Below are 12,877 nucleotides of genomic sequence, written 5' to 3'. Positions count from 1 at the left end.
TCAAACAAAAGAGATACTTACAAGACTAAATGTCTTTTCGCTTCCAGTGTTTACAGTAAACTCTCGCATGCTGCTCGCTGAAAGGCCGAAGTCGTAACATATCCCTTATTTAACTTTAAAATAGGCACCTTTCCAGAAAAAACACCTAAAATAACATACCCAGAATGAATCAGGAATAACTCCTCAACCATTTGGTCTAGATACATAATTCTGGTCTCCTTTGAAAAGTCAGAAGCTAAGGAATATAAATCCATTGTATATTAATATATTTATTTTACCATTTCACACTACATGGAGATGCAATAAAGAAATAATCTGATATTTTCCTCCTTGCCTGGTAAAAAAAAAAAAGCTATATTTATTGATCAAAACCATCATAAGGAAGCTTATAATGTAACGGAATAATACAGTTATTACACCTAGAATGCAATTGTAACTGTAAATCTGATGAAAATAAACTAAGTTCTCATACATTTTCAAAATATACCGGGTGAATGTCCATATTTTGGCAAGATTTACTGTTTAAATGTTGACTTTTATTGGTAGATAACTTTAAAATACCTTTTCTGTCCATACGACCAAGTTCCAAATGACAAAACATTGAAATATTGATAAAAACAGTGAGTATTCATCAACATTTCTGTCACCAAAAGCACACCCATGCTTTACAGGCTTGTAGATTGAGAACGGAACATCCCACAGTGATGGCGGGGGCATCAATCGATAGATAAATCGACAGACCTTTCATTTGGTACCCATGTTTGCGTGTCTATGCATCTCCAACAGGTCAAAAAACACCGTGTGTTCTGAAATGTCAAGTACAGGCAGGCAGCTCACAGGTATTGCGCAATAATGAAGATGGCACCCGCTTAGACTCGAAGCAACAACATCGGCAGGTTTTGGAGTTAAAACAGCGAAAAAAAAAAATTTTAATCAGTAATTTCGCCCACAGCACCGTTGCCCCCGGTACCGGGGTTGTCTGTTTTCAACATGTTAAAATTGGCAGATATGTTTATCACGAGATCTGGCAACTGATGAGGCCTACTAACTTTCAAGTCCCGCATTGCCAGTAGTCATCTCAGTAGGGCTACAGCTGCCATCTAGTGGTTGAAAAATGTTTTAGATTAAAATGAAAGTTAATGCAGTGAACATTACAGCGAAAATAAAGATATATTTAAAATGTTTCAAACGTTCACTTGCATTTGATGATATGATGTACTACACCTCAACAGTGCACAGGTGAAAACTACATGTAACCAATTTGGACTGAAACAGGGCTAAAGCCAAGCCCTTATTAGACCACTGATTGCCTCCATTTCGTCGGGTGGGCTAAATGCAGACTACACGTAGCCTTCCCAAATAACAGCTAAATCGTGGCTACAGATAGACCATGTCAATTTAATGACACTTAATATCTTGTAGATATTGACATTGCAAAAATAATGGGATATCAACCATTTCATGTGCTGCCAGGGGCAAAAAGAATATAAAAAATGATGACCATTTTGACTAAAAGTGGGCTACAAATAGCCGGTCTGTAGCTAAATTGTGGCTACACACGCTGCGCGCAAAACGTGTGAAAGCTTTTAATCACTGAATACCTTGCTTACATGATGGAATATCATAGGCCTACACCTTGCAAGTTATTTTGGCAAAAACGTCATGTAACCAGGTAAAGTTATTGTGGCTAGAAGTGGGATACTCATAGTCGGACTAAATCAGGTCTATAGTAAATCTAGACGGTGAAATGACGGCTATTGCTTGCTGGGCTGAATCTTATTACATAACTCCCCCCTAGTCTTCATGAGGGCAGCGGGTACTTACGCACCATCAGCCGGCTTTCGAACCGGTTCATACCGGACCAGAAGTCAGTCAGCGGAATCGTAGTTGTTCTGGCCCGGGGCCGTCGGAACAAGCGCGCAAACTGGTTGCCTTTCTTTGGATCAGTTCGGACTGGAAGCTTTGGGGAAAGAGTTTATAACGGTAAGTTGAACGATGTTACAGTCAAACAGTTTAGTGTGATTGTTTTTAATAGCGGTGTAATGCTTGTTAACATCATTAACATCATCACATCGGAATGTTTTGACCGGGTTTTAACTTCTTAAAATACCTAAAACTGTTGAAGAGGCATTGGCTAACGTTAGCTTTTTAGCTGGGTTAGCTAAATTAACTGAATGAACGGATAGCTAAGCTAGCTAGCATTAATAAACAACTTTGTGTGCAGCTAGCACAAAACATTAATGTTGTTTAAAGTTAGTTAACTTACAACGATGTTGTAACGTTAGTTTCCCACAGCACCAATTGACAGCACCTGTCTCCTTTTTAGGTTCTATCTTTTCTTCACCCCTGGCTGAGAGCCGGGATTATAGGGTAAGTTAAGTTAATTTAAGTATTTTTGGCTTTGATTTGATTTTCAAATCTTGGCTATATTTACCTGACCTGATACAGAATCCACACAGATAAATTTGTAATGATAAGATGCACTGAGATTTAAGGCTGATCCAATACAATCCAGATGTGATTTGATAATTGTTCAGTTCATAATCAGTATGATTTTTTAATAATTAGTTATTCATGAGTGAAATTCTATTTGTTTTGAGTTACTAAATTAAATGCTATAGAAAATTAGGTCTACTGCCGCACCAACAATAGTAAACATGGGCATTGAGTGCTGTTTTTCAACCCTCTAAAGCATTTCTCAAAAAAGTTGGTTATTAGCTTGGCTTACAGGTAATTTTCAAAATGTCTGTTAATGACAGCTCATCAACCAATTGACTTTTTCTCTTAACAGAGGCTGTACGGAAGAACCAAGCTGCTAGCAGCGCATCGGACAACGAACCAGCACGCCATCCGCTGGTTCAACCTGGCCTCTGACCGTGGAGGTGGCTGCAAAGAACGTGCCATGGCCAGAGAGGCATTAACCGTGGTAAATCTGTATTTACCCTCTTTTTGAAACGCTCCATTTTAGCACCTGTCTCGTTAAAGCCCCCATCCTGAAAAAGCCCAGTCTGCTCTGATTGGCTTGCGAGAAAAATATGCCACTGCTTTGCAAAGATGGTACTTAACCTTGAGTGGGGATACTCAGATGGGGAAGGCGGTGGTTTAATAAAGTTGTATCTTATTTTATCTTATATTCTAATAAGCCTGCATGTGACATAGGAAGGAGAAACAAATCTGAATGGCTTGTTGAAGCACATGTTTTGTGATCTAGGCAACCCACAAAAATCTGTCTGGGTTGTCTTATTTCACAGTTTGATAACCAAATGGGGAGAGAAAAGGGGAGTTTTTCATGATGTCTCCCCTCTAGGGATGGACGTCTAATTGAAGTAATTGAAACCCAAATTCCGAGCTCTAACGGCTGTAATTTTACCATTTCAGTTCTTTAGTTGTTTTATTTCCTGTTAAAATGTCCCCCAGTGTGTGTGTTTATGTACTTTCCCCTTAAAAAACTTCTCCACTTGCCTCATCAATGTTTCCCGTAAAGCCACCAAACAATGTGTATGAACATTTTACATTTTTTTAAGGGTTTCACATGACTAGTTGGAGTTGGATATTGTATTTTGGCTATAAAATCTTTGTTATTTATATCAGGGTCATGGAAAATGGTTAAAATCTAAATGGCTGGCAGTAATCATCTATCAAGACAAACTTATTGCTTGTCGCTAATTAAAACGTTATCTTTTGTGTTTAGGCCGTAGAATCTCGTGTGTCTCCTGGCCTTAGCTTTATATGTTTCTCAGGGAGAAAGAAATCTTACTTTCTTACCATCATCATTATTAATGGTACACTACACTATGCCAGACTGATAGCAATGTCAATGTATTGAGCTTTTTAACTAAGCCACACTGTTGCTATTATTAGAGTTTAATACTTCTGCATTCATTTAAAAATAACACCTGTGTCATAGGTGTGTGGTTACTGTACAGTTACTAGAAACTAATTGTCACCTGCAAGTCAACTGGAGTGAAGTTTCTTGTTCCTACAGTTGTTAAAGACAGAAATGAGCTGTAAAATGTGTTTATTAGATTGATTGTTAGTTTGGCAATTATCTACTTTGTTTTAAGTTTCTGTCCTCTCTTTTTATCTCAAACATTTCAAATAAAATTTAAAATGTGTATTTTAAATAAAATTTAAAATGTGTCACTCATCCATTCTATCACTTTCTTTGTTGAAATTCTGTGTAGGACAAATAGAAACAGTCTTGGTAACAGAGTGTAACAGTAGTTTTGACTGTCCATGCTTTTTAAATTCAAAAGAAAAAAGTAATCGAGTTTAAAATGCAAGGAAAAAGAAAACGAAAGTAAAACAAGAAATCATAGTGTACCTTAGTGATATACAAGTCACTATTTGTTATACATTATATAGACCAGCTCCTGCCATAACAAAAAAATCCACATTTTTGTATGTTTTGTGGGTATAGATCAAGGTTATGAAAGAGGCCAGAACTAATAAATGGAGCTGGCCCAGTGCGGGCCCAGTGCCAGTCCAGATGTGAAAACCGGATCCTCAACAGTATCTTAGAGACTCTGGGCCAGATCTGGCCCACATTTGGGCCAAATGACTACATAATAATTGTCATCCGTTCTGGAGCTGGACCAGTGCCGGCCCAGATGTGAAAACCGGATCCGCGCCGGCATTGGCCCGTTGTGCTAAAGGACACCGGCCCGGGTCCGTCTTACAGATCTGGCCCAGAACTTATGAAGGATCTGGGCCAGATCTGGGCCGCATGATTTTTGCTATCTGGGGTGTTATGCCGAGTTTTGCCTGCCTGCTGAGAATTGCATGCACCTCCAAATACTGCTTTTAAACGCTAAACTATTCTTTGTGGGGTTCATCAATGGTGATAAATTATTCTAAGTATGTATATTTTATGAACGTTTAGAGTCTAATATTTAATAAACTTGTTTTTTTGTATTATTCTTTACACTTGTTAAAGCACTTTGTAACTTGTTTTTGAAAAGTGCTCTACAAATAAGGATTATTATTATTATTATATTATTATTCTTGCGATGTGGTGATAACCGCGTTTGATCAATGAGCACAGCCAAATGTCTGAAAAGGACCTAAAGAGGGGGATGCATAATCCGGCAGAACACATTTTGTAGGCTACCTGCCGAAATTTGCATCCACTTCTTTTCTCAACATAAATGACTGTTATAACTCGCGAGGCGCATGTGATTCTCCGCAGGCAGGCGGAATTCGGCACAACACCGGCAGCCACCCCGGAACCACGGATGTGCTCCCGAGCAAATTCTGAGGGAAAAGGGAAAAGGAAGCTCTAACCGCCATACAAGCACCCCCTCCAACGAAACCCAAAAGGGAGACGCCGCCGTACCTACCAGGGGAAACACTCCTACAGGTAACGAACGCACACACTTACCTTCTCATGTCTCCGTGAACATCCGCAGTCCAAGACAGGAAAAAAACAAACAAAAAAAAAACAACACCAGCTCCTTAACCACAATGGCAAACAACGCGTTTTAAGTGTGATCCAAAACCTGATCAAGCGCATCTTCCGAAAAAAACGCAACAAACCTAATAAATAAGGTTAACCAGATTAAGCCTACCGGTATTTGAAAACGGACGAGCCCCCAATTTGTTTCAACCCCGGCTCTCAGGCCACAACAAATAAGGAGGATGCAACTCAGGTTTATCAAAGATTCACATAAATTTATTTAAAATAACAGGAAACAAAAGAACAATGTGGAAGGCGCAAGCACTGACACTGGCATCTGGGCAGGCAATCCTAAATAGGTTGGGCTCCATGGATGGGTGCTCCCAGTCTCCTTAATTGCCTGCAGGGAGAAACACACAGTACAAAAATCAGAGTAAAGTATTACCTCATGTACATCAGCTTGTGCAAATGCAGCCGCCAGTATACCCACACAGCATGCAAAAGTGATCTTAAGTGCGCTTTAAGCTACAGCAGCAGTATATTGCCTTGGGATGGTAGAGAGTCATACAGTCATAAACAGAAGCTTGCATGTGCTGATCAAATTTGTCCAATCCCCTCAACTCTAGTGAAGTCTCCTTTCTCTATGGGGGAAACAGATGCAGCAAAGAAACCAAGGCTGCTTATCACAGAGCAATAATCTATGGTTAGAATATTCACAGCATGGTGTGTAGTGAATTAGTAGATACTGACATCATATTTCATAGAACAGCAGTTTGTGGCGTCTTCAGTACAGCTTGAAGGGGGCTAAATTTACATTTAAGAGAAAATATTTGCAGCTTTTGGTTTACGCCAGTTTAGATTTATCCAAACACACATGACAGGCCTTGATTTCAATTTCAGATACTGATATAAATTGTGTAGGAGAAATGCTCAGATCACTGCTAAAAGAGTAACCATCATTTTCTGGAGAGATTTAGTCATTTCACAGCTCTTACTGCTGAAATTCAGTTTATGAAATTAACATATCTTAATCTGTCATCAATAAAACAACACTCTTTACTCTGAGATACAAGAGAAGAAATCTGCAAATGTGCAGCACAGTCATTATCACTGAAGGCTTGTTTTGGTTAATCAAAACCAGTTTTTTTCACTGTGCATTTTAGTTTTGGACAGAATTGTGTTACACTCCACATTTCTCAGATTAATATTTCATTCATTGCTTGGGGCTGTGTAGACACCCATAATATTGCACAATAGATTGGAAAGCCTTAAACAGATGTTGGACAGCTGGTGGCGTCATCCTGTTTAGTGTCTACAGTGAAGCAGGTGCCTTTTTCAATCTAATTTAAGAGAGCCAAAGTCCACAGCTTTCTGCTGAGGTGTAGTTTACTCAGACACATTTCATCACAGTCACTATCATCCAGAAACAGCTTCCCATCAAGCTTTAAGGACTTGGTCTATTTACTATAGTAATTGATCAATTTGGCATGAGAGAGTGGCAAAAATAAAAAGTATTATCATTATAATATTACAAAGAACAGAGCCTAAATATAGACTTTATCTACTTGTTCTTTTTACAGATTAATGACTTGACTAATGGGAGGGTCAGATGACAGATGCCCCTGTACGTGAAAAAGAACAACCGACAAGTGAAACAAAGTTGTATTTGTTTTCAGAAGCTTTGTATTTTTTCTTTATTTGCACTCCATACCAATCTCCACCCATGCCAATGGACAATCATAGAGAGGTAAATATAACCTAAACAAGACTGCAACCATGTTTCTCTTTAAGGCTGTACATAGGCTACGCTGTGCTTCGAGGCTAACGTCAGCATGCCAACATGCTTACAAAAACAATGCTAATATAGTGATGTTAAGCAGGTAGAATATTTACCAAATTCAATTACTGTTAAGAGGTTAGCATGCTAACATTTGCTAATTAGCACTTAACACAATATACAGCTGAGGCTGGTAGGAATGTCATTTGCAGCTATGTAGTCATAAACCAAAATATTTTTGACCTGATGATGCACTAAATGATGACAAAAATGGTGACAATTCACCCTGAAGAGGTCATGAATGTCTGTACCAGATCATGACAATCAAACAAAGATATTTCACTCAAAATCACAAATGTGAACTTCATGGCACCAGATGAAAATTCAGGGGATCATCAACATGAGTAGGATTCCTCCTCTGGGCATCATAAATGTCTGTACAAAATTTTATGACAATTCATCCAATAGTTACATTCCAGTGTGGACCAAAGAGAAAGGCCAACCAACATCTTCATCCATAGAGCCATGATGTTGACTTTGCTGACATCTCCTATTTGTCATATGTCATAGAAAGGTGTAACTGCAGGTGAACTGACATGGTTTACACTAATAGAACTATTGTGTTATTAGTTACATGCGCTTAAATAATATCTGCCATAAGAAATGTCGAATGTTGCTTTAAAGTTAAAACTCTCACTTTTAAATACGCCAATAAATAAAAATAGAAAAAAAATCAGAATAACTGTAAACTATTAAATGTACATCAACATGTTTAATACAGACCCCAAGCTAAGCAAAGTAGCTTGAATAGTTTAGCCAGGTCAAGGTTCATCACTTGAACAGGTCACTAGTCAAAAAGGTTATCATGCATTACATGCTCTTACTATAAGTACAATACGTGTGTCAACATGTAGTACAAATGTAATGCTGTACATAAATAGGTATATAAGAATGAGACCTCAGCAATCTCCAGATGAACTGTATCTGTGACTAACATTCTGTTAATGCTGCTGTACCCACAGCTCTGAGCCCGAGGTAGCATACTTTATTTAAAAAACAACAGAGGAAACCCATAAAAGCCAAAGATAGCTGTGGTCTCAGTAATTCAACTGCTTCAGCTTGATGTATTGGAAAATGCTCAGCTTTTATACCACCAGGCCCTGCTCGTTTACTAATCCATACCACAGGAAATGCAAAATGTCGTTTCCTGTCTCAGCTGCAATAAAGAATTGAGCGCTGCAGTGGAAACCTTAGCCAGGAAAGCAGCAATTACATTACTCACATCATTGTAAACTGATCATGTGTGAAAAAATGTAGGAGGGGAGTTCAGCAGGGGAGCGAACTGAAGTTTCAATTTGATGTGTTTCATTTTCTCTTCTCTAAAAAGGACCTCTTGCTGCTGGATCCATTTCAGCTCCAACTGCTTTTCTACAAGAGGGCTGTAATGGAAATATGTCCTTTAGTGAGTCTTCTGAAATAAAGTCCAATCCAGACGTCTTTTAAGGGTTTTATTCTTTGCAAAGGGTCAGACAGACATACAGAGTGCAAACAGTCTGCAGAATGTAAGACAAAGAGCCAGTGAAGAAACAGGTGACTTTAAATTATGCAGCTTCTTAGGGAGGAAGGGAGTAGGGACCAACTGCCCTGAGATGAAGGCCCATCATGGATAGTCAGATAAGAAAACTCTCTAACGAGCATCTTTCCCATGGGAACCTCTACCTAACTGCAACCTAATAAAATGATCAAAAACCACACAGTGAAACATTGGTCTATAATAACGAAGCATGCAGGATGACACAGTAAACACAGTAAAATATCAAATTTCCATCACAGGGCAGGCCTAATACCAGCGATGGCTTCACTGACACATTCTTACTTATAACACCATTATATGGAAACTCCCAGGTTATTTATAATGCTTTTCAATCCCAACACTCGCTACTTGTGTTCACAGACACTTCTGCTTTTAACCTACCTCACCCTACCTCAGCTTCAGATGTTGTAGATGTTGGAATCTCCCCCAAGAAGAAATTTAGCTCAACCCTTGATTTTAAGTGCATAATGTGGACTTGATTGACAATATGCTACTGTGAGGTCTATTTATGTTTAGTTTTTTTAACCTCAGTATCAGGACTAAAAGTGAATGTTGTTTTTCAGACTTTAGTTTTTGCATTTTAATTTTTAACAACAAGATATTAAGTGTTCTTCAACCGTGTAGTTTTAGTTTGCTAAACTAAACCTTAGCAATAGGTGGTAAATCTACAAAAGGTCATCAATTATGACAAACAGCCTATTTTGTTGTTTAGGTTGTAAGACCTATAGGTTTTCCAACACATGAATTGGAAGCACTCCAACATTATGTCAAATTATGTTTTCTTCCTATAAACATGTTAAATATGTTGGAGAAAAGTTTTAAAACGTCTACCCAGTGCATTGCAATTACCGTAAAACTTCAATTAATAGCAGAGTCCCAAATACCCACCTACCCCGTTTACTGGCCTGGTATGGGAACACATTTTGACAAATTAACGCAGGTCTCCATTAAACGCCTTGGCTGGTTTTAATAGTTCTAAACCCCGTTGGGTTGCCCGCTTTAGCTGCTTCTAAGCTGCTTAGATTGTTAATACAAATATTAATGTTATGATAAACTTATGATCAATGTCAGTATGGGCATGCTACACATCCTTAGATCGGTTAGATTCTCCACAATTCAATTCATGTAACGGAAACAACAAGACTCAAAGTCTAATTCTTGTAGATTTATCGGTGGAACCAGCATGGTACAAGAGATGAAAACAAGTGCCGACTCACGTTACATTTGAAGCGCTCATTAAGTCCGATCTTAAGTCGGCATGTGTCTATTCCTTGATTATTTATATTCCTTTAGTCTAAGGGTCCACCGATCAAAAGAATCAAAACAGTTTTTCCTAAAAATGATTCCGGTCATGTGAAGTCCATTGTTCTCTGTCTGCTAACTTCTGCCACACTTCTCTCATCCTGCACCCTGTTGCTGTTTTCGTTACATTGCTGCCTTCAGAATAAAAGCGCATAAGTCATCTGTCGGAGCTAGATCAAATGAATGACGTGTATTTGATATTATTGGATGGTTTTTATACAGGTAATATTCTGTTTGAAATAAATAAACTGTTTCATAGTAGCCTATTTCAGTTTTGTGCAAGAGGAAATTAAGGCCTGTCCCAAATGGACGCCTTGTACAGGCGGGGTCAAATTAGTGAATTTAGCAAATAAAAGCTATTAATCAAAGTTTTACATAATATCCACTGTGCGTGACATACACCAGTTTGAACAGGAAATGTTGCTGGTATCTCTAATTCTCAAAAGGTATTGTGAACTCAGAATGTGGACCGTTCATCTATTAATCAGCCTCCTGCTAAGCTCAGCTGCTGTCAGATGCAAATGTGTGCATGCTGGGTTGAAAAACAACAATTAAAAAATTATAAGGACAAAGGTAATCCAAAAGAACTCTCTTGTGCAACCAACTCAGCTCGGCAGGCAATGCAGGGTGCATGCATGATGAGGTAAAAATGAAATAGCTCTCAAAAAAGATGATTCTGAATTGCAAATACATAAATTGGCTTTAATGTAATTCAGTTCCACTGTAGTGTCCAGCACCAAGCTACAACAACAGTTTGTGTGGTAAATCATACACACCTCCTAAAATGATCACCAAAAGAATCAACACCAGCCATTGCTGGTGCAGTCATTTCACATTTTGCTTCCCTGGCACCTTTTTCCAGGAAAAATGCCTAAAATAACATACCCAAAATAAATCAGTAATCTCTCCTCAACCATTAGGCCTAGATGCATAATTCTGGTCTCATTTGAAAGGTCAGAAGCTAAGGAATATAAATCCATTGTACATTAACATATTTAGTTTACCATTACACACTACATGGAGATGAAATATTTTCATCCTCGCCTGGTAAAAAAAAAAGCTGTATTTTAATGCAATAAACCATCAGAACCATCATAAGGTAGATTATAATGCACCGGAATATCTTCTAATACACCTGGAATACAACTGTAACTGTACATTTGATGAAAAGAAACTAATATACAACAGTTATTACACAATCTTTAAAAAAACAAACAGGCGAATGTCCATGTTTTGGCCATATTTACTGTTTATATGTTCACTTTTATTGGGAGTTATCTTCAAAACATTATTTCTCTCCATACAACCATGTTACAAATAACATGAAGCTTCCAAAACATTGAAATATTGATAAAAACAGTCAATATATATGACCAAAAGCACTCCCATGTTTTACAGGCCACGGCTTGAGAACAGAATCCTACAGGGCTGCTAGTCTGGTCTCTTTCTGTTCGTATTGACGAGACGAATCGATTCATATCCTGGATGTCTGTGTAGCTCCTACGGGTCGCCAGCAGAGGCCAATAAAGACCGCCTCTGCGAAAGCAAACTCTTCTTCTCTACTTCAGTCTGATGACAGAAATGAAACTTAGCGACGAAGCCGACCTCACTAAGATGGCGGCCCGCCAGATGTCTCTGTTGACACTAAGGGGCGCTTCTTTTGGACTTAAAACATCTTGAACAGCGGAAAATTTATTACATCCCCCATACCGGGCAAGTCCGTTTCCAGAAATGCCACAAAAAGCAGCTCAAAAGAGTTCAGTAATACTCTCATTATTTGTGCCACTAACGCAATAAAAGCACTACATGTTTAAAACAGTAGTTATAGCTGTATTTTTGCCCCCCCAGTGATATCAGCTGCTAAGCTTCCAGTTATTCATCGACAAGAAACTTTCCTCATGAATTACACATTAAACACTGCAACTGCCATTCAAAAGACAAAAGTAAATTTTTTTTACAAAGCTGTTATGTAAATTTATTTCCAACATTTATGACCCGTTTATCTTTCAGTGTAAGTGAAACTGCTTTGATTGGTCAAATATTGGTTCAAACTGTGATCCGTTGTTTACAGTCAGACTCCGCTGAGCCACTTTGGAGCCCAGTGCTGTTCTCTCACAGATAATGAGGCCTGTGATTACCATCTTAATAGGCATTAATAAGAAATGAGTGATGGCACAAGGCACATTTGCAAACAGTACACAGAGAATGGAGTATCAAGGAATTAAGCACACTCGGGAAGGGAGTTATAATCTCATGAAAATTCAATTAGCCCACTTTAGAAATGGATTATGCATGAGAAATAAAATTAGCCAGATAGGTTGGAGAGCAAGAGCATTTCATGGAATCAGATAGCAGTTGCCACTCAATCTGACATTCACTCATTCAGTTACATAATTATATTTCCCCTCATAGTTTCTCATTAAACCCAACACAAAGTCCTGTAGCAGTTTAAAGATGCAACCCCCTCTGTTGGCAATTTGCTTTTGCCAGTGTATGAACTTGACAAGGCTTCCGTTTAATCGAAGAATTTACTGTAAACACAACACTTACACAATATTTCATCAAGCTGTATCCAACCAATGCCAGATGGTTAGGGTTAGGATGAAACTGCCTGTTGTATGGGGAATGTAATATTTTGTCCTAAAATTACCACATTTAACTGTTTATGTTTTCAACTAGTTCCATTACTTTGTCAAAATTTAAAGAAAGAGAGAGCCAGGAGACGAGCCATGCTGGGCCAGCTTGGACTCAAATGGGACTCGTGTTGACCAGACAACGGAATTCAGAGGCTGTTGTGCCCACATCGTTA

This window comes from Micropterus dolomieu, linkage group LG01 (assembly GCF_021292245.1).
Source record: "Micropterus dolomieu isolate WLL.071019.BEF.003 ecotype Adirondacks linkage group LG01, ASM2129224v1, whole genome shotgun sequence".
Taxonomy (NCBI): Eukaryota; Metazoa; Chordata; class Actinopteri; order Centrarchiformes; family Centrarchidae; genus Micropterus; species Micropterus dolomieu.
Note: the sequence above shows the minus strand (reverse complement) of the source record.